This window comes from Homarus americanus, unplaced genomic scaffold, assembly GCF_018991925.1.
Source record: "Homarus americanus isolate GMGI-L3 unplaced genomic scaffold, GMGI_Hamer_2.0 scaffold58600, whole genome shotgun sequence".
Taxonomy (NCBI): domain Eukaryota; kingdom Metazoa; phylum Arthropoda; class Malacostraca; order Decapoda; family Nephropidae; genus Homarus; species Homarus americanus.
The window spans coordinates 6,635-18,101 of record NW_024711739.1 but is presented as its reverse complement, the minus strand read 5'-3'; the positions used below and the strand labels follow the sequence as shown (position 1 = coordinate 18,101).

The following is an 11,467-nucleotide window of genomic DNA, read 5'->3' as shown; positions in this document are numbered from 1 at the left end:
GTTTACTAATTGGTGATTTGAACGCTAGGCACATCAATCTTGGCAGTAGAGGTTCTCAAAATCACAATGGAATGGTTCTGAAAAATATCGTAGACTCTATAGAAGATGCTAGGGTCCTCTGAGCTGGTGAGCCGACACATGTTAAAGGGGGTAGACTTGATTATGCAATACTTTTAATATGTTAGATGTGCATGCAAATTTGAATATTGTGGATCCGCTTTTGAGTGATCAATTTGCAATTAAATTGAAGCTTCATTTGAACAAAAAATTTTATGTTAACAATAGGAAAAGGTATACAATAACAGTAGGCCAACATAGTGAATTGGTAGCCAAAGTCGGCGAGTGGTATAAAGCGTACAAAAAGCTTGGAATTAAAGTTGAAAACATATTTTATGATGATTTGTTAGTAGTGATTGATTCCATTTTGAATAAGCCAAGGAGACAGTATGGATATAACACAAAACCTAAGCCTAGGTATTATAATGATAAGATTATAAAGGGGTGGAATAAGTTACTGAGGAAATGTCATAGTAAGTGGGGTAAAGATCCTAGCAATGAAAAAAACCGGGAAACTCTGATTGAAGTGGCAGAGTGTACAACAGAGTTCAATCAGAAAGCCAGAAGTATGTATTGGAGTGGTTTTTTTGAGAGAGATTGCTCAATCAAAATTTTTGAATCAGGTTTGGGATGGTGTGAATAGGGTAAGAGGAGTCAAGAAGAAATTTAATGTTCATCCCAATCCAAACGCCAAAGCTAATGAACTAATGAATAAGTGGGCGTATGCATCTAATTATGAGTGTCTCCCATGTAATGTTCAGATTTACTTGAGGAATTCAAGATCTATGAAGCGAAGGTTGGTGAATATCCAAAGTACTGAAAGTGAGGAAACCTGTGTTCCTTTTATTAAGGATGAAATTCTGAATGCTGTAAAGAGAGGGAAGTCTAGTGCTCCTGGCAGGGATGGTTTAACTTATGATGTTATCAATTATCTTATAAGTATGGAGGACAACCCAATTCTAGATCTCTTTAATTTGTCATATGAAAATGGAAGACTGCCAGTGAAATGGACAATGGCACTCATTGTCCCTATGCCTAAGGGCAATAATGATTATAGACCCATATCCTTAACATCTTGTCTATCAAAAATGATGGAGTGAATGGTATTAAATAGATTATTGTACAAAATTGATGGTTTCTTGTTTAGTAATTTGTTTGGATTTTTAAAGGGTAAAAGCACTACAGATTGTGTGATTAAATGTCTTAGTAATGCTAATGTCAACTGTAGACTGTTTGTAGACCTTAAAAGTGCCTTTGATAAGGCAAATAAGGAAGTGATCTTACAAAGTCTTGTAAGTAAAGGTATAAAAGGGAAATTAGTGATGTGGATTACAGATTACTTAACTGACAGAAAAGCGAGAGTCTAGTTTCAAGGTCATGAATCGGAAGAAAAAAGTCTAGGGTTGGGTACCCCACAAGGTGGAGTTCTTAGCCCTATGCTTTTTAATATTCTTATGGACAGAATAGCTAGTTACAAATTCCAGGGCGAGTCCCAAGTAATCATTTATGCTGATGACATTCTGATCCAATGTAAGAATGAGGAAGATATGTCTAGGGTCATTGATCAGCTGCAATATCTTTGTATCTCCTTGGGACGGGTCATTAATGAAAATAAAACCAAATTTTAGTCAAGGGCACTAAATGGAAAAGTATTTTGGTTAAATGGAATAAAATTGCAAAAAAATCCCGTTACAAATATCTGGGAATGTTTGTGGGTATAAATAATAATGCTAAGGATCAAATTACTTATGTTAAAAATATATGGACAGCGAGGCTAAAGTTTTGTCAAATAGAGCAAATGGTGTTGGTATACCAGTTTTAAGATCTATGTATTTAAGTACACTTAGAAGTATCATTGATTATTCAGCTCCAGTTCTAGCTTCTTACTCAGGAAAAGATCTTAGGCTATTAGAGCTTATTCAGAATGAAGCAATGAGGATTTTGCTTGGTTGTCCAAGGACAACAAGAATAGAGGTTATGAGGATGGAGCTAAATGTCCCGAGCATAATGCACAGAATTAGGGAGTTGACTGTCATTTCTACTCTAAGGCTTATTAGGCGTGGTGATGGGTATCTGAAGTCTGCTGTTGATAAATTTACTTATGCAATTACTAGTAGTTTTAAGAAGAATACTTATACTAAAGGACTTTGTCAGATGTTGTTTGAATATAATATTGTAGATTTGTGTGTATCTTTGCCAATCAAAGTTTATTTGAAACCTTGGTTCATGGAGAGTGTATCTGTAAGAATTGATAAGCTAGAGTTTAAAAAAAAAGAGAATGTAATCCTTTTGAGTTACGGCAAATATTCCTTGAGAAAATATATGAGTACCATAAGGAAAATGTTATTCATATGTACTGTGATGGTTCAGTTAATGGGAATCGGGCCGGATGTGGCATTGTCATTAGGGAATTTTTTGAATATGGTATTAGTGTTGAAGAAAGAATATCCAAGAGAATTGGGGATAGAAGTTCCAGCACCACTGCTGAACTTTATGTTATATATGTGGGACTTAAGAATGCCTTTGTGAGGAAAAAGACAGTTTTTGGGTTTGTTGACAGTCAAGGTGCTCTATTTGCTCTAAATTCTGAAGTGCCTCTTAATGATGATTTAGTTTTAAAATGTAAGAAGTGTATTCAGGACATAAAATCACTTGGATATGATGTTAGTTTTATGTGGATTCCATCCCATTGTGGTATTTATATGAATGAGGTTGCTAATGATTTAACTAAGCAAGGGTGTGGCAAAGAAATTGTAGAATACGATTGTATTTTGGGTATTAAAAGAATAAAATCTGGAATGGTAAAAACCCGACAGCAATGGGAAATGGACAATATTCGGAAAATTTTTAACAACGGCAGTAGTAGTTTGAAACATTATGTTCGAGTTTTGAATTCTACAAGTTCTACTTATGGTAAGGCTTCGGTTAAGTTTGATACATTTGTGGTGAGACTACGCTTTGGATACAAATATTATTGGCAATATATTGAAGGAACTGGTGGCATTCCTTGTAAACTGTGTGGCTATGTAAAGTCTCATACATTATATCATTACATTATGGAATGTAACTGTTTATCAGATTTTAGGGGTGATGGTATTACTGATATTACAGAGATGGTTTGTTATTTGATAAACAAAAATATGGTTAAGAATATTATGAAAAAATTCTGTAAGTTTAACATAAGATTATAGATTTTATGCATATCTTTTTGTTGTATACACATCTGATTTATGATTAGTAGAATGTTAAAGAGCTCTTGTTAAGACTAGTTTTGGGCGGGCTAACCAGCTCCTTTTGATGTAATTGTCAATAAATGTTTTGAATTTGAATTTGAATTTGACCCTTGATGGCGCTTAGTGAGTCTAACTGCCATTATTGTTGGGGAAGTAAAGACATGGCCTCCTTGAAGAGTTACTGCCATCTAAACCATCAATGGGGTTTACACTCGTTGTACTGATCATGGTTGAAGAATGAATAGCACCATCAATTTTCTTTCGCTTATCGACCAAGTGGGAAGTATTATCTTCACTGCTCGTACCCTCTCCATTCCTCCTTTCATTCTTCTTTTTGCTCTTCGCAATTTTAAACGGCTCTTGTTCTTCACATTCACTGCTGCTAGACAGCTCCAAATCCGTCAACAGTCCTCCAGCAGTACCCTGGGCTACATTGCTGTGAGTGCTGTATCCACCACCCAATTCCGTCATTTTAGTAAGCGACCTGCTCGTCGAAGCTCTTCCGCCAGCCATGACCGTACGTGTCCAGCCAGGGAGGTGTAGGAGAGCGACCTGCACGTCCGACCAGTACGGCCAGCGTTCCAGAAGTGATTTCCTGACAAGGACCCTCTATAGGTATACGTTGAGATTTTGGAGATAAGGAGATTGACATGTTCTTTCAGGAGATTAATGGCTTTCTTGAATAGACAATTGACACTAACTAAACTACAAACATCAGATTCTCTGATGTTTGGGCATTAAAATGATCTAATTTCAGTAGTATTCAGAAACTCCTGGCTTTCCCCAGGGACGCTATCACGGGATGCCATTCGTACTGGCAGACTCGACACTCACTTATTTGACAAGTGTTACCAACAATAAAGAAGGTTGAAGCTTTCAACATCACTCACAAAGGATCTTGAATGCTTTAACTGTATTGAGACATATCTAAGTGGACTCAAAACAATGGCGTCCTCTCTCACATTTAAATTCACTTTATAGAGAGGTTGGTGTCAGGAAGTCAGAGAAAATGAACGGCACCCAAGCTTGGGAGCGATGAGAAAACGGATGTCTTAGATGGGAGACTCAATAAAGAAGGCATAGTTACATGTTTTGTGGGCTATTGAGCGCAATATGAATCGTCTGATTCTCCTTTAACTGACGTGTACGGCCGTGGTCATTACGCTAACACTGGTCAATAATATTCATAAAGAAAGAATGAAAAAAAAACGCACCAGCCACCCGCCCGAACAGCGGGCGATTAAGCAAATAAGTGGTTAAATAATAGTGATTTATGTTTGCTTGTTTTTAGATTACATGCTAATATAACAATGAAGTGTAAAGAATAATATAATGATTGGTTAGATAAATACCATTTAGTTATCTATACTTTTAGTTTTATTGTATATGAGTTTGGCGGTTTATCTACAAACAACTCTCGTCACAGACCCTTGTTGCACCAATTTAAAAGCAAGGTAATGTTATTATGCAATGTCCATTGCTTTAATCGCAACAACTTTTTTGACATCGCTTCTCGGCCTTTTGGCTAAGATCAAAGTGTAGTATCTGTTCTTATCAGCTTAGTATCTGATACGATCCCCATGTGGGATCTTCGATATTAAACTGATTTTTGGATCTTGGCGAAGTGCTAGGGGCTTGCCCCACCTTTGCCGCGGATTGGCCCGGTATTGCAGTGACTCCGGGATCGGTCCACTCCCCAAGGGGAGAAATTAAATCATTTTATTATACGTAACTTTTGAGTAAGATGGCGATGGACATAGTGTATTATAATCGCTGTACATAGTATAGTATGTCACTTTTACTTTTACTTTTATTCTCTTCGCCACTGATCGGCTTGTTAGCCGCTTGGGCGATCGGTCACGTCTCTCATTACTTTTCCTTTTCATTTATCTTCTTCACCAAAAGATCGGCTCGCTAGCCGCCCGGGCGATCGGTCACGTCTCTATCATGCACTGTTGGCAAATACTGAGCAGGCACCGGCTCCTGAATGTACCTGAACCCGCTCCAGTGTTGGTCAAGTTTGTCTTGAAAGAGCTCACACTCGGTGCCGTCACAACACTCTCTGGTAGATTGTTCCAAGAGTTTACAACCCTCACTCCGAAAAAGTTTGCCCTCACAGTTTTCTGGACTTGCGGCTTCTTCAATCTTGAGTTGTGACCCCTTGTGAGGCGAGCGTCCGCCAGCTCCAAGTAAGGACACTCAACTGAGTAGTGCTCCCTGAGATGCTTATACACCTCAACTAGGTCCCCCCTTGCCCGTCTGTAGTATAAGCTAGGCAAGTTCAGGCGCTCCAATCTCTCAGGGTAGCTGTGGTGCCGAAGTGCAGGCACCAGTCTGGTGGCCCTCCTTTGGACATTTTCAACCAACTGACAGTCCCTAGCATATCTCGGGGACCAGATGGGGTGACAGTACTCCAGATGGGGAAGCACTTCACTCCTGAAGATCGTTACGAAGGACGGACCGTCTAGATATCTAATCGACCTTCTTATAAGACCCAATAATTTGTTTTCCTGATTTACCTTCTTCTCGCAATGGCCCGAGAACTTCAGCTCATTGTCAACATACACGCCTAGGTCCTTCTCACATACAGTCTCAACTAGTGCAGTTTCTTCATCCCGTTGGGACATATGATACGCCTCCTTACCGTTGGTACGCCCCAGGTGCATCCTCTTACACTTCGTGACATTGAATCTCAGCAGCCATTTCTTCGACCATTTCTGGAGCCCACAGAGGTCCTTCTGCAGCTCTTCACAGTCCGCTTAGTTCCTAATTTCCCGAAATAACTTGGTGTCATCGGCAAACATTTGTATGGAGGAGTGTACAACGTCAGGCATGTCATTTATGAAACAAACAAACAACAGCGGGCCCAATACACTGCCCTGTGGTACCCCACTTGTGACAGGTACAGATGACGATTTCGTGCCATTAATCACCACACACTGCTTGCGGTCATGTAGAAAGTCTTCTATCCACGCTAGGACATTTCCCCGAATTCCGTACCCTTCCAGTTTGATTTTCAGCCTTTCGTGGGGTACACTGTCGAAAGTCTTGGCAAAATCTAGGTAAATAATGTCGATATTACCACCCCGTTCCAGAATATGGGTCAGACACAGGTGCGACCTTTTTCTGGGTTGCAAAAAAGCACGATGTAACTCCATTTATTCGGTCCTTGGGTGGTTACCATCTGAATTTGAATTGAATTGAATCAGATTATTTAGCCAGAAAAAAACAGATACAGAGTGGATAATAATAACAATATTAACATGGCTGAGCCACTTGAGAACCTGAGCTCTCTTTTTAGACACCTGATACATACTCTACATTTATCTCAAGGAAGTATTATGTAACATTTAGTATCATCTGGAATAGTACAATAGGATGGTGGTAATAAGAACATCTTATAATGTTACCACGGTTATCACTTCAATATTTATTAATTTTATTTATTTATTATTTTTTATTTATATTGTTACGCCGTCTCTTAATTTACTTTAATATCCAAGGTTCTGGGCGTAACCAAAAAAAAAGTGAAGTAAATTAAAAGGGAATAAAAATAAATAAAGTAAACCTTTAAGAATTTAATTAAATTAGATATTAACACAATAAAGAGCCTCGTAGGCTGTCACAACAAATTGATTCACTATCGAAACCTTTAAGACACAAATGATACGAAAACATCGAAACAGGATTACGTTAACACTGCATAAACATATAAATAACGAACACAAAAAATAACTATCGTGAAACAACACTGAATTACTTCAATGTAACTAAGCAAACACTGATGGACACATAAGAGACATAAATAGGTACTCGAATAGATATACCACATTGGTGGGGACAGGAACAACACAAATAAAATAAGTATAAGTAACAGGTGACGGATGTCACTCCAAAAAACGTGAACTGAATGACAAGGAGGACTGGACTGAACTCAGTCTACAGGTGGACTACTATATATAGGGTCAGCTCTGGCGCCAATGCGACCCACCTGTGAAACATGGGTCGTTTAACGATGCAGATGGTCGTTAGTGAAACAAAGAATGCTTGTTACAATACTAAATGAAGAAATAAGATGGGCTTCAACAAATAATAACAGTTAAAACCTTAACAGCACAGGGTAAGGTGACTAGATTATATAATGGTAAATATAACACATCATTACAGGAATAATATGGAACAACATGGAAGCATGTTATATAAAAATTATAGGAAAATACAACACGGCCATAACAATATATATATATATATATATATATATATATATATATATATATATATATATATATATATATATATATATATATATATACATAAATTACAGTGGAATTGAAAAACATAAGTATAATGGGGGAGCAGTACATCATAGGTTGTACAGTAGTAAGGTTGAACAAGAGGACAGCTGTGGGAATTATGTGTAGTTGGCAACAAGAGATCGTGGGCTCTTCGTGCACCTGTGCCGTCCGGCAGACAGAGGTATAGCGACATCGTTTGCCAGCGTAAATAAAATGGGTCATTAATGCCTTCCTAAAGAACCTATCGACATGGGATCAGGTTTGTTCCACTCTACGATTTTTTTCCGATTTTTCCACCAAGTTTGATGAAAAAACGATTGTGCCGTTTCTGCTGTCCAGAACAGACACACGGCTATTCCTATACTATATTAGAGGGATTGTCGTGGTTGTTATAATCATGATCGTGGTTATTATAATCACGGTCGTGGTTATTATAATCATGGTCGTGGTTGTTATAATCATAGTCGTGGTTGTTATAATAATGGTCGTGGTTGTTATGATCATAGTCGTGGATGTTATAATCATGGTCGTGGTTGTTATAATCATGGTCGTGGTTATGATCATGGTCGTGGTTGTTATAATCATAGTCGTGGTTGTTATATGATCATGGTCGTGGTTGTTATAATCATGGTCGTGGTTGTAATGATCATGGTTCTGGTTGTTATAATCATAGTCGTGGTTGTTTATAATCATGGTGGTTATGATCATAGTCGTGGTTATATAATCATGGTCGTGGTTGTTATAATCATGGTCGAGGTTGTTATAATCATGGTCGTGGTTATGATCATGGTCGTGGTTGTTATAATCATGGTCGTGGTTGTTATAATCATGGTCGTGGTTGTTATAATCATGGTCGTGGTTATGATCATTCGTCGTGGTTGTTATAATCATGGTCCTGGTTGTTATTATCATGGTCGTGATTGTTACAATAAGGGTCATACCTGAGACTAACACAGGTAGAATAAACCCCACACCTAATCTTTAATCTCAATAAACCCAGATTAACCTCACCTAATCAACAGGATTACAGATCATTACGATTGTACCACCAATACCGATACATTTCACACTGGATTAATAACAAAACATTTAATCACATTTTCAATAGCTAATGTCTTACGGATACTGTAAGTGTCTAGAATACTATTGGAAGGAATAGAATAAAGATTAGAATAATTAGTTAAAGAAATATTCGCCATAAGGAGAGGTTAAAATCATAAAAAAATTATTATGAATCACCGATGAACATTCCAAGATAAATTATCTTATGAAGAGAAGCGACCTTGATTCTGGTTAGATTAGTCACCATCTGCTTAAGTCATCACCTGTGTTAAATCATCATAGTCATCATCTACATTAGTCAGTTTTAGGCCCATCTCACATGACTGACCCACCATCGATGTTCTTTCCGCGCGAGGGTGTTAGTTTCCAATGCGTCTTATTATTTCCGCTGGTGGATGTAAGACCAGCTACCCTCACTGACGCAACTACTGTATGGTCAATTTGATGTTGTTCTTGTTTATAAATGCCTTCTAATCTGTGTCAAGTCTATCTGTCTATTGCCATCCCAACTGATTGTTCGTCTGCGTGGTGTTTGACTGTAAGCCCTTCTGTACTCTTTGTGTCGTCAAAACTTTCTGTCTTATCCGTTGTTGGCGTGTGTCTGCCTGTTTGTCTAATGCGAACCAATCAGTCAGCTCTGTCTGTCTGTCTGTCATGTTAGTTGCCATATTGTCTATTTGTGCATGTATGAATCTGTCTATTTTTTGTCAACCTCCTGTCTGTTTCACTGTCTATATTCACCATGTGTCGATTTTGTCATTTCTGTCTGTCTGTATGTACGTGTCTGTCTTATATGTTGTCTTTGTCTTTCATAAGTCTGTCTATCTGTCTGTCTTTCTGTGTGTCCTTGAATCTGTCTGTATTATGTCTATGTCTTTTGTTTGTCCGCTTCTCTCTTTCTCCATTTTTATGGATACTATCTCTATCTTTATTTATATATCCCTATGTCTCCCCATTACACTACTCATCATATTTAGCAATTTTTCTTCCTTATTAAATAGGTGATTTTAATATGGTATTCTGGGAACTTTAAAAAAACACATCCCTCCATTCATACCTCCACCTCTCACTATCCCTTTCTCCCATCTCCTATACTCTCTCGCCTCTTAAGAATAATAATGCTTCAGTCGCTCTTCTTCTCCTTCTCTTCTCCCTTTCTATCTTCTCCATGCACTCCTGTTATTATCTTTTTATCTCTTCTCCTTTTCCATGTACAGTCAGCCACAGGAATAAGTACACACTGTAGCTGTAAGGTCTGGTAACGTTGAAACTGCGCATCCAGACTCATGATGAAACTCAGCTCCCCCCCACCTGTTATCTCTAACTATTTTCTGTTTCCCCTTCTTTATTCTTCTATTTACTCATCTTCCTTCCTTTACTAATCCAAACAACATGAAAAAAAAGTAGGCTAAGAGAAAAAGTGGGGGGAGGAGGAGGGAGCTGTACGATAACTGCAATCATCCTGCCGGCTGACAGCGTACAGCAACATCTTTTGCCAGCGTAAATAAAATGGTTAATTAATGCCTTCCTAAAGAAACCATCGACATGGAACCAGGTTTGTTTCACTCTACGAATTTTTTGGCGATTTTTCCACCAAGTTTGATGAAAAAAGATTGTGCCGTTTCGGCTACCCAGAACAGACAGACAGACAGACACACGCCTAGTCCTATAGTATATTAAATTATGTTTATTGCAATGGTAATTACTTATCTATTTACATGACATCAATACTATTAGAATGAACATATGCATGAAGATCCGTTAACCTTTTTTCAAACTATTAACATTCGAGGAAATAAGAACATTCTTTTTGGAGTAGTCCCTTGGATTTTCCATATATTCCAAAACAGAGTCAAGAATGATCGTCATTCCCTACATTTACTACATTCTCTTTAGAAACCGAACCAACTCTATTTCCTAACAGACAATGATTACCATTTTGCTCTAGATTGCTATCCACAAAAACATTATTGGATTCCGTCTCTACTAACGTTTAATTTTCTTTTAAATTATCTTTATTAACAACAGCAACATCACTACAGTATATGGCACAAGATTCACGAAGTATTTTTTGATATCCAATACTGCTTGTTTGAACTCATCGATCTCCTTACGGAGTTCTACTAGATTGTTAGGGGCTATAAGGTTATTGCCCCCGTTACCAATGTCCTTCTGTGCTGCTGCATTACGTATTTCCATACGCTTTTCCCACACATTTACAGCACTTGGTGTCCCTGCAACATCGCTCCTTACAGCGTCACCTTTATCCTCTTGATTAGTGGACTGAGCTCGTTATTGCAATTGATGATCTTTCGGTTTTTTAGGACACACCCAGGAGCTGGCATTGTGAGCACCCCCACAATTTCAGCATTTTGGTGTAATTTTCTCCTTCGCCTTAAGTTTATCTCCACATACCTTAGATTCATGCATTTTTCCACAGAATCTACATCGAAAATCATTATGGCATTTCCACGCCATGTGCCCCCACTTGCAACACTTATAGCATATTAGTGGAGATTCGTTGTCGACAGCAACCCGTTTATATCCCAAACATCTCACAACTAAGAGGTTATCAAAGTTTTGAATTACCAGCTGATTTGACTGTAAATTGTAGAGGTTTGACGACTTATATCAAAGATGATATTCCAGCATCTTTTCATTCCGCTCTAAAAATAAACGGTACCGAGTATTTGTGTGTTAGTATTACGCTTCAAGATGCTACACTGTTCATTATTAATGCTTATGTGCATGTTGACTCCTTGACAGCTGATGATCTGCCGGACATTATTTTTGCTGATGATTGTTTACTAATTGGTGATT

At 38.0% G+C, this 11,467-nt stretch overlaps 1 non-coding gene across 1 annotated transcript; it reads left to right on the top strand.

The window, feature by feature from the left end:
• Positions 1-4,795: 4,795 nt before the first annotated feature.
• LOC121858792 lies at positions 4,796-4,988 on the top strand. Its single transcript, XR_006087514.1, has one exon. It is a non-coding gene; the product is annotated as a U2 spliceosomal RNA (small nuclear RNA).
• The last annotated feature ends 6,479 nt before the right edge of the window (positions 4,989-11,467 follow it).